We start from the raw sequence: 12,363 nt of genomic DNA, 5'->3' as shown, positions 1-12,363 counted from the left end.
TCCTAGCAATGGGAGATATAGAACCTGAACTGGCCATCTCCTGTAGCCAGAGAAGACTTCCGCTGGAGGGATTTGGACCCCAACCCAGCCACATAACCTTCGGCGAACAATTTGCTCTGCCTACAGGTTGTGCTTGGATAAAGGAGGTGCAGAAATTATGGGAGTGGCCAACCAATGACTGGTCCAACTTGAGACCCATACCATGAGAAGGAACCCACCCCTCATTGCTGGAAGGCCAGGACCCAGAGGCTGCACATCCCAAAGACCTAGGATAAAAGCAAATATGACTGAATTTTTTTAAAAGTCAATGAAGTAATTCCCAATGATATTCTGCTGTACTCATAGATTGTTGCCTAGCACAGTTGTCATCAGAGAGGCTTCACACAGCAACTGATGGAAACAGATGCAAAGAACCTCAGCCAAACTTTAGGGCAGAACTCAGGGAATCATATGAAGCAGGGGAGGACAAGGATTGGATGAGGCAGAGGGGTCAAGGACATCATAGGTAAACCTACAGAATCAACTAACCTGGGAAGATAGGGGCTCACAGAGGCTGAACCACCAACCAGAGAGCCTGCAAGAGACTGACCTAGGCCCTCTGGATATATGTTACAGTTGTGTATCTTGGTCTTCTTACAGGACTCCTAACAGTGGGGCCAGGAGCTGTCTCTGACTCTGTCACCTGCTTTGGGGACCCTTCCCTCCTACTAGGTTGCCTCATGCATCCTTAATTGGAGAAGAGGAGCCTAGTCTTACTGCAACTTGATATACCATGGCTAGCTGACATCCACAGGAGGTCTGCCCTTTTCTAAAGAGAAATAGAGGAGGAGTGGATGGGGAGGGGCAAAGGGGATGCTTAGGGGAGACACTGGAAGGAGTAGAGAGAGAGAGAGAGGGAAAACTGAGATTGGGCAGGAAAAATAATTATTTAATTAATAATTAAAAAAAGACTTGCCCCAATTCACACCAGAGAAAAATCTCAGTACTAAGAAAGGAAAGTGAACATAAAGTCCCACCCCTAACCAAGAAGTCATTTGCAATTGTTACCTGCTGGGAAAGAGAGATTTAGTTTTTTCCAGTAGAGTATCACTGGTAAATCTACTGCATGCCAGAGCAAGTCCCATGCCCAGGAACAGCTGGCAAACACAAAGCTCTAAGACTCCACGTGCTCTGTAGGCCTTTTGTTTTGTTTTCTCTTAGTATTTTTTGTCTTACTCTTTTCTTTTTGTCTTGGTTTGGTTTAGATGCAGAGAAAGAGAGAACAGGAAGTTGAGTGGGTATGGAGAAGGGGAGGTTCTGGGAGGAGAAAAAACATAATCAGAATATATTTTAAGGAAAAATTAATATAAAGATAAATATATTTTGTCTGTATGTCTGTATGTCTGTCTCTCACAATTTATTTTATAATATAGCTCCATCTGAGTGCCATCATTTTCCATGTATTTCAGTTCATGTGCTACTGCAGATTGAACTGAGGACTTCTATTATACTTAGGACTTTATCAACAGCACAAATACTCATTCCCAATTTTGCCCTCTTAATTCCTCAATATGTGTATTGGATGCTAGCACATAAACCGTTAGGGATACATACAATTGAAATAATAGGTAGCCATTATTGGACAGTAGAGTGGAGACAGCATCCTTCCTAAGGTGTTCCAAAAATGCATCCATTTCAGAAGTTGCCAGGTATCCCTAGAAGTATCTATAAGAGGATACCACCAACCAAAACAAAGAGGTTATACACAGTTGGCAAAGGGTGAGGACTGATTTGCCTGCTTTCTGTGGAAACAGGAGGTAGAAGAGTTACAGAAAATTGGGAAACCAAGGAACTTTTGATACCAGTAAGAGAGAGGTCCAAGTATGGCACATTCATTATATAGTAAGTACTCATAAGGAGTATATGAGAAAATTTCATACCAATTGAAAAGGTGGACTAGATTGTGGAAAATGTATTTAAATGTGTGTATTTCCAGAGTAGATAGTGTTCTTTGGTCATAGAAGTCTACCCTGTATCAGTGTCCATTTAACTATCATATTATACTAAAAATTTGTCATTTTCCCTAAATAAATATTACTTCCAAAAAAAAAAAACATTTTTAAAAAGTCTTTGCTTGGGCCTGCAAGATGGCTTAGTGGCTAAAGGCCCTTGCTGCCATGCCTGAGGACCTGAGTTTAATCCCTAGGATTCACACAGTGGTAGGGAAAAGCTTATTCCTTCAAGCTGTCCTGTGACCCACCCACATACATACACATAAATAAATGAAATAAAAAGTTAATAAATAAATGAAATAAAAATAATAAATAAATGAAATAAAAATAATAAATAAATGAAATAAAAAATAATAAATAAATGAAATAAAAAATTAATAAATAAATGAAACTGTTTGCTGCTTAACTTCCTATGTGTCATCCTTTCCATTTTTTTTTTTTAAATAAGACACTAAGAACCTGGAAATACTTGGATGCATCAGAGCTCCAGGCCACAGATGTAGTTTAGTGTTTTGGAACTGGCAGATAAATATATGCGATGACATATATTTAAATATTAGACTCTGTTTGTTTCATCTCTGAGTGGATTACAGCGGCATTTCAGCTTGCTAAAAAGGGTAACAAAAATCATGACTGTACGGTGCTTAACAGAATTTCCAGCATATATGTTCTCAATCAACTAGAGATTGGCTCTAGTCCCTGATCAGTGTGGAGCACTTCTGAGAAGGGCGTTTACTGCTTACCCTGTCCCACTTCCGTATCCTTGGCGCCTTCTGACCTTTTGGTCTAAATGCTGTGAAACAGTCATTGAGAGGGAAAAATGAACTACCTGTGCGAAGTCCTTCGCAAACTATTTTTTCTCCAAATTAGCTTAAAAATGTGTTCTCCAAGGTGAACTGGAGTGAGGCTAAGGGAGTCAGGAGGAATCTAACACAAAGGTGCCCGAGTAAGGGGGATTGTGGGGGGCGTTTCCTCCTGAGACCTGTTATGGGCAGATTGGCACATGGGGTAAAAAAAGTGCCCATTAGCACACATAGAGGAGGCCAGCACCAGGGGAAGGGAGGACTGGTGGGGTAGCCAGTCTCGGTTTCCTTTTTCTCATTTTACTTTGTCACGCAGACGTGGAGAAGATATCTATAATAACTTCAGATAAAATGAAAATCCCTAAGTATTTGACCTCAACACCGAATACAAATTTGAGGGATTGTGGAGATGGCTCAAAGTGTTTACCATGCAAGCAAGAGGGCCTGAGTTCAAGTCCCGATGCTGCATAAAAGCTGACTGTGGTGCTATGCTACAATTCCTGCTCTGGGGAAGCAGACACAGCACAGATGAGTCAGACATCACCAGGTCCCAGTGAGATATTCCTTCTCAAAAGACAACATGGATGCCCCCTGAGGACTGACATCCAAGATTAACCTCTGGTTTCCATGTGCACACACATACATGTTAATGTACACTCTCATAAACATGCACATGCTTTGCACACACAATGAGAAAAACAACAACAATGAAATATAAGAGCCACTTGGTTTCTTATATTTTAACACCCTGAAAACCTATACCGATGCATCTTTTCTGAAGTCTCCATCACTATGGAACAGGGACTGCAAGCTTGCTATGGTGTATCAAGTCGTATAGGACAATGACAAATGAATGACACATCGCACACTGTTTTACTCTCACATTTCAGCTACTTCAATCATATGATCCTCTTAACAGCCTTCAAGGTGACATTGACTTTTATTGTTCCCATTTCAAAGATGAAGTTACATTAAGCCTTTGGAAAGAGAATTATCTATTTTAGACATGACTATAAAAACATGCTTTTAGTTTAAAACAAAATTCTTTCTGGGAAACTAAATAAAACAGGCATCTTTGAGAAGATACAACAGCAATAATGGCTTGGTTTAATAAGAGTAGTCTGCTGTCTACAGGCATGCAACAAAATACAGATGGACAGTGTCCACTGCTGGGAAACAAAGTGCAGGTGGACAGTGTCTGCTGTCTGAGGACAAAGTGCAGGTGGACAGTGTCCACTGCTGGGAAACAAAGTTCAGGTGGACAGTGTCTGCTGTCTGAGGACAAAGTGCAGGTGGACAGTGTCCACTGTCTGAGGACAAAGTGCAGGTAGACAGTGTCCACTGTCTGAGGACAAAGTGCAGGTGGGCAGTGTCCGCTGTCTGAGGACAAAGTGCAGGTGGACAGTGTCTGCTGTCTGAGGACAAAGTGCAGGTGGACAGTGTCCACTGTCTGAGGACAAAGTGCAGGTGGGCAGTGTCCACTGTCTGAGGACAAAGTGCAGGTGGGCAGTGTCCACTGTCTGAGGACAAAGTGCAGGTGGGCAGTGTCCACTGTCTGAGGACAAAGTGCAGATGGACAGTGTCCGCTGTCTGAGGACAAAGTGCAGGTGGGCAGTGTCCGCTGTCTGAGGACAAAGTGCAGGTGGGCAGTGTCCGCTGTCTGAGGACAAAGTGCAGGTGGGCAGTGTCCACTGTCTGAGGACAAAGTGCAGATGGACAGTGTCCGCTGTCTGAGGACAAAGTGCAGGTGGGCAGTGTCCACTGTCTGAGGACAAAGTGCAGGTGGGCAGTGTCCGCTGTCTGAGGACAAAGTGCAGGTGGGCAGTGTCCACTGTCTGAGGACAAAGTGCAGGTGGACAGTGTTCACTGTCTGAGGACAAAGTGCAGGTGGGCAGTGTTCACTGTCTGAGGACAAAGTGCAGGTGGGCAGTGTCCACTGTCTGAGGACAAAGTGCAGGTGGACAGTGTTCACTGTCTGAGGACAAAGTGCAGGTGGACAGTGTTCACTGTCTAAGGACAAAGTGCAGGTGGGCAGTGTCCACTGTCTGAGGACAAAGTGCAGGTGGGCAGTGTCCGCTGTCTGAGGACAAAGTGCAGGTGGACAGTGTCTGCTGTCTGAGGACAAAGTGCAGGTGGACAGTGTCCGCTGTCTGAGGACAAAGTGCAGGTGGACAGTGTCCACTGCCTGACGTACCGTGAACATATCCATGAAGTAAGCTTGCATGGACAGGAGAGAAGTCCAGAAAAGGTGTGCAAGTTACTAATCAGCAGCAATGAGGATGCTAGAGACACTGTGTCCCACTAATCTTGGCTATCAGATTATTGAAACAAGGTGCCCCAAGAAAATGGAATTCCCCAGGAATCTCATAGAAGGGGAAGGAAATGATTGAAGACAGGTGCCCGCCAGAGGGAGAACTTGTCTCCTAGGAGATCTCATTTGTCACCTAGGAAGATATTTCACAGTTCTGACAATTTGTCAGTCCACCTTGCAGGGGAGACTGGGGCTGAGAAAATGAGGGATCAGTGATGGTAGGACCCCACTTTGATCAGGTCTGATGTGCTGTACCTACCTCTTGTCCTCTATTTAAATCAAAACCTCACATCCATAACCTAAAGATGGCCTGCAGGAATCAACAGATCTCTCTGTCCCTCTTCCTAATGTGGCCACAATAACCAAGTCTTCCTTTTCTGCTTTTCACTGTTTGTCTCCTTCACTGGTTTATTGAGGACAGATGGCTGTATTTGGCTTGTCAGGGTTACCAGGGCCCAGATTGTGACCCAAATAACTCAAGTAGCAAGGATAATGACCTGACTTCTCAGTCCTCCACATAGTCTCAAAAGAATTTCCTTGCACTGTGCAACCCTGCTTCTAGCCCTGGCCATCTAGAAACTTGCTATATAGATCATGCTGCCCTCACACTCAGAGATCCACCTGCCTCTGCCTTCTGTGCTGTGAATAAAGACTTATGCTACCACACTGGCTGGCCCTGGCCCTCTCCTGAGATGCTTTCATCAGTGAATAATATTTCCTTATTTACTTGGGAATTTGAACACTTCTATAATTTTCCACCCAAATTAGTAAAAACCGTATCACCTCCATCCCACCACTTCCTAATCAAGGCACAAGCTCTCTGCCTGGCAGCCAAGCTCAACCCATTCTCTATCTATCACAGACTGTTCAGCTTGCCCCATGTCTTTTCTGGAATCCAGGCTGTTGGAGCCACCTTTCTTTTTAGAAGCCTCCCCCCCCCCCCCACATTCCATCTTCTATCCATTTCCTCTGCACTTCCTTATTGAGCACTTGGATCTGACATCAGCTACCTCCACAAGCACACTGACACATAGCTGTGTGATGACTGCTCTTCTTGTGTGTCTATAAAATACCACATTACCTTCCTCACTACTGGCACAGATTCAAAAATGTCTGTTTCTGTGTCTCTCCCTCAACTTCTTTATATCAATTTGCTTTTGCATCCATGACCCTTAGCAAATTTCTGGGGTTAAGTATCAGTAGCTTAGTCTAAGCCCAGTGCTCATGAGATGCCTCGGTGTTCTATAGGTGATTGAGAGAAGCAAAAGCAATACTTTTTCCTAACTTGTCAGAAGGTTCATGGCCACGACCCCCTGAACAAAAGACAGAGAAACAAAAAGAAGCCTAGGCAGTCACCATCAAGGTGTCCTGTTTGTCTTCCTTGTTTGGTCACCACAGCTAGCTAGCTGGCCACTCTGTTCCCTGTTTCCTCCTTGGTGGTCAGTTCATGGCACCAAACATGGTTTCCATACATAGAGTCTTCTCTTAGGTGATGGATTTACATGTGCTATTGTCTTTCTTAGGAATATAAAAACTATGTCAAGAAACCAGTCTTCATTCCTTTTTGTATACATATGTGCATGTGTATATGTGTGTGCTGGTGTATGTGTTTGCATAGGAAAGCCAGAGGACAACCTCAGATGTAATACTTCAGCTATTTTTTTCATTTCTCTCTCTCTCTCTGTCTCTGTCTGTCTCTGTCTCTCTGTCTTTGTCTATCTCTATCTATCTATCTATCTATCTATCTATCTATCTATCTCTCTATCTATCTATCTATCTCCCTCCCCCCCCCCCAAATGATACCTCTAACTGGCCTTGAACTCATCAAAGAGGTTAGGGTGAAAGGAGAGAAAGTCTGCAGTATCTTAAGTATCCTATCATCCTGCCTCTGCCTCTCTGGCACTGAGATTACAAGCATGCATCACCATGACTAGCTTCTTTTGTGTGTGTTCTGGGGATCAAACTCAGATCCTTCTGCTACTGAGCCGCCACCCTTCCCCCTCCCGCCACCCCCACTTCTAGATCCCAAAGACTCCTCAACAGCTTACAAAGCCAAACAGATCTCTACAAGACCTATCTGCCCAAGGCACACAAGTTACTTCCTGTGAGCCCTCAAATATAAGAACTAAATCTACTCTCCAGAGTTACTAATATGACAGAAATAGATATGGTTCAATCACATATTCTAATTGTCTAAACGTTTTGTCTATGCTTCACTAAAAAAAAAAAAAAAAAAAAAAAAAAAAACATGCTAACCTTTCGACACATTAAATTCTTGAAACCTGGTGTAAAAGTGGCATTTAACGAAAGACCCCATTTCCAGTCAATTCTAGTTTTCTGCTCCTAATAGACTCCACATAAAGTTTAAAGACAACATTTACAATGCTGGAAATCAATTCTCTGAGCTTTAGTGGTATAGTGGTCACCTGAAACCCCAGTACTTATAGGATGGAGGCAGAAGGTTCAGGAAGTTAGAGTCATCTCCTGCTACAGAGAAAGTTCACAGCCAGTTTCAGCTAGATGAGACCTTGTCTGAAAAAAAATGAAGAAGAGAAAAGATTAAAAAGAAAGGAAGGAAAGAAGGAAGGGAGGAAAAAAGGAAAGGAAAGAAGAAGGGAATGAGAGAAGCAAGGAAGGATGAAAGGAAGGAAGAGGGAGGGTGGGAGGAATGTGAATGAGAACTCCAGGATAGAAGTTGCATCTGCAGAGAATGATGAACTGATAAGACTTTCAGTACTATGGAGAAGCTGGAATGATGCAGGTCCAGTAGCTAGTTACCTTCTCCTTGGATCCTTATAGACCTCTAGAACAGCCATTCCATACCCACGTCTGTGTCAGAACTAACAACTTGTAGCTCATGAACAAAAACTTTTGGAATGTATTAGCCTAGCAGACCACTAGCTTCCACCAACACAAAGCTAAGAATATCATTAGCCAGCATTGAAAGCTGTAGAAAAGCTGCCCCCATCTCTCTGTCCCCACATCTCTGATATACCCAACAATGCTAATGGCTTGTCTTGATTTGACTTCCTTTGCTCTGTAAAACTATAAAATTTTCTGAAACCACTTCCATGTTGGGACATGGAATTTGGGGTAACTTAAATCTGTGTTCTCAGGCTATGGTCACTCAAAATGGGGGCAGCTTTTATTCTCTTTAATATGAGAACCATGGACTGTTTTGTTTTGCATCAACAGTGGGAGGAGGGCAGGGTTTTTCTGTGACATCTTGCCTGCCACTGAGCCTCCTGCTAAGTATATTCAATTGATAAGCATTTGTGTGGCAGTCCAGGGGTCTCCATGGTCTGGGAAAATTCCTACATTGCTCTGGCACAGCCATATTCTGTAGAAGAATGAAAAACCAGTTCTATAAAATCTGCTCTTTCTTCTAGGTCAAAAAATAGTCCCCGAATCTGGAGACTATTTGAATCAAGAATCCTCATACTTACAGTATCAGCTTTGGCAAGTAACTGTCTAGCCAGAGATCAATTTCCCAGTTCTTGTGAACAAAGCTCTCTGATGTGTCTGAAATGTGGATCTCAGCCATAATCTTGATAGATACAATCTCAAATCGCATTAAACTGAGTCCTGAAGTTCACAAGATCAAAACTCCTAACATCAAAATCCTGAAGCATTGAAATTGTTAGATTATAATGGGCAAATGAAAGGAGTCAGAAAAGGCAGAAAGAGAGCAAGTCTGACTTTTAAGTAGGTCCCTGTTTATGGGCAGGAAGACGTCAAGCGGGTCATCTCAGATCTCACCCACATGAATGGGTGGACTGTCCCTCCCATGCCCTGCGGGCCAATCAGAAAATACCCACACCACACAGGTGAGTGAGAGAAAATTCCCCACAGTGAGAAGTTGGCTGCAGCCTTGTAGGGACGGAAAACACTTCCGTAGTCTGCAAGGGAAACTGGAAAGTATAGTCTTTCTTTAAAAAACTCTCAAAAATAACAAAAATTTTATTTGGGAAGAGTTTGAACACACAATCTTCTGATTTGGAATCAGATGCTATGCCATTTTATCACATTTTTGTTGAACTCCTACCAATAAAAGTTAAATTAAAAAATTAATTTGGGAAGAGTTCTTTCAAAAATTATTTGAAAAGTTAGTGTTCATAAAGGGAATTTAAGAAATTTATAAATGATTATAGAAAAATTTTCAGGCCATATTATGTAATGAAGCAGGCAATGGTATACATACAATCATATTTTTGCATATATAAGAATTTGGTTATATTTTTGATGGCCATGCAAGCGTAACATTTATGAGCAAATGAAAAATATGCATAATGAAATACATGAAATAACTAGATTCTGTCTCTGTAGCTGGCACTTCATTCCCCCAGCTGTAAAACTGTTGCTACCTGAATACCTTAGTGGATGCCCTGAGTCAGTAGAAGAGGCCAACTACCTATACCTCCTTGCCTAAATGGAGAGCTTGCTTTTAATTTTTAAAAAATTACATTTCAATTTATTTGTGTGTTATGTGTGGGTGGGTGAAGGAGTGCTGGAGCACCAATGTGGTCAGAGGACAGCTTACAGGAGTCTGCTTTCTCCTTCTAGCAGACTGATATTAGTGACCAAACTCAGGCCATCAGCCTTGATCATAAGCACCTTTACCCTCAACACCATCTCATTGGTCTCCAGAGAGAGATCTTTCAAAAGAATCTTTCATAAATGTAGGTATGAAAAAGATGATGACATCTTTTCATTTACTGAAGGATTTTCAGCATTTCTACAAACACAATTTAAAAAATGAAGGAAAAAAAAGAACTTTGTGTATGTGTATGATGTGTGTATGGTGTGTGTGTGTGTGTGTGTGTGTGTGTGTGTGTGTGTGTGTGTGTGTGGTGTATGTGTGTGTGTGTGTGTGTGTGTGTGTGGTGTATCAAAGCACATGTATAGAAGTCAGAGGACAACCTTAGGTGTTAGTCCTCAATCCCCTCCTTCCCCTTGTTTGAGACAAGATCTCTTGTTCAATACCAGACTAGCTGACTGTGTTCAACATGTTCTATTGCTGTAAAGAGATAATATGACCACAGAAACTCTTATAAAGAAAAACATTTTATTGGGGCTTGCTTATAGTTACAGAGATTTAGTTCCTTGTCATCATGGCAAGGAGCATGTCAACATGTAGCCACACATGTTGCTGGACAAGTAGCTGGGAGTTTCTGCTTCCAGATCCACAGGCAGCAGTAAGAGAGAGAGGGGGGGGGAGGGGGAGGGGGAGGGAGACTGGATGACTGGACACAGCTTGGGCCTTTTGAAACCTCAAAGCCCAGCCACAGTGACACTACCTCCAACAAGGCCACACATTCTAATCCTAGCAAATAGTGCCACTTCTTGGTGACAGTACATTCAAATCATTCAAATCTGTGAGCCTATGGAGGCCATTCTCTTTGAAACCACTACACTGACTTGCCAGCATCTTGGGATTCTCTGCTCTTAGGCTGTCTACCTCCCTCTCACTGTAGGAGCACTGAGATTGTGGATGCAGGCCACTACCTCACTTGAGTTTTGTGAATCCCAACTCAACTCCCTGTGCATACATGACAAACCTTTTCACCACTGACTCACTGAGTCTTTATACAATTCACACTATGGTAATAAAAGTAGTTCAAAGATGATATACATAGCGTAGTGGGTTGTATGCATTAATAAATACTGATAGGTTGCTTATTTGGTACATTACATATTTAAAAAATGATCCAAATTTATTTATAAAAAATTATTCATGTTTGTTAGGAAGTTAAACATCATCATTCAGAATAAAATAAAGAGCAGAATGAAGCCTTCACCTTTCTTAAATAATGACATTTTTAAAGAAAGGGCAGAGGGCAGGCCAACCAGTGACAAACTTAGACATCTTGTGTAGCATGTGAGGAGCCAATAAGGAGGCTGTAAAATGAGAGGATGCAACTACTCTCTGACATTGTATTGATATGATGTTTCCATAAGTTGTTCCCTCCTTCATTTCCTTCAGTTCTTTTGTTCCAGTAAATTGAAATCAGTGTATACATGAGATAATAAAAATCCTAGCAAGACTAATGTCAGTAGGAGAAGGTACTTGGACAGATTTTTTTGTTAAGGTTTTATCTTTTAAAAATATACAAAATTGAGTGCACTAAGATAAACTGTGGTGCCAACAATGATCCCAAGATTTACCATCTAAAAGGTACTCCCTTTTCCTTTAAATTCTTCCAACTTCCAGTGTAAGCTGGTTTGAGGATTTTTTTTTCTTTCAATATTTCAGATTTAAATCCTTTGTGTTTATGGTTTTTTTTTGGAACTCTGTAACTTAGATATTTTTTAATTTTCTGAGATTTCAACATTTATGATTTTAATGTTCACAACTGTACCATTAAATTTTCTCTTTCTGTCTCCATCCGTGGGTGGGTGGGTGGGTGGTGGTGGCATGTATGCATTGTGTATAACTAGCCTACGAGAAGTGAAGACATTCAAAATTAGAAACATCATGTCTCTCGGTCTTGCTGTCTTACTATTGAAGCAATGAACTTCAAAGAAACGGGAACTGACCAGAGTGGACTGCCTCTAGGACCTGTGCAACGCTATCCCCTCCAATCACTATCCCAGTTGCAGGACAGCAGGGAAGACTGTCTGGGTCAGACTTACTCTACAACACCCCCCAGTGGACCTCGCAATCTACAAAACCCTCTTCCTACCCCAAACTCACTGATCCCACTGCAACTTCAGTGGCTCTCTAGAACATAGAATCTGCCAGCTCCAATTAAACCAAGAGCTACTATTAGACAAAGAGTGGTCCCCTGAGACACAGACACAGCAAGCACAGATTAGACCAAGAGCAGCTTACTCAGACACAGACACCTCTTGCACCTATTGGAGGAAGAGATCGGTAGACACCAGTGCAAAAATATATACAACAACATAAAGAACAGTATAGCACCACCAGAACCTAGCAGTTCTACAACAACAAGACCTGAACATCACAACATAGAAGAAATAGAAGAAAACAAGCTTAAAAATAACTTTATGAAGATGACAGAGGGCTTTAAAAAGGAAATAAAAAAATCCCTTAAAGATATTGAGGAAAAGGCAAACAAAAAACTTGAAGAAATCAATAAATCCCTTAAAGAAAGCCAAGAAAACTATGTAAAAGCAATTAAACATGTGAAGGAAAAAGTTCAAGACCTAAAAATTGAAATAGAAACAATGAAAAAGACACAAACTTTGGGAATGCTAGGAATAGAAAATCTGAGTAAATGAACAGGAACTACAG

This window comes from Peromyscus maniculatus, chromosome 11, assembly GCF_049852395.1.
Source record: "Peromyscus maniculatus bairdii isolate BWxNUB_F1_BW_parent chromosome 11, HU_Pman_BW_mat_3.1, whole genome shotgun sequence".
In the NCBI taxonomy this organism is placed as follows: Eukaryota; Metazoa; Chordata; class Mammalia; order Rodentia; family Cricetidae; genus Peromyscus; species Peromyscus maniculatus.
This window is presented reverse-complemented; position numbering follows the sequence as displayed.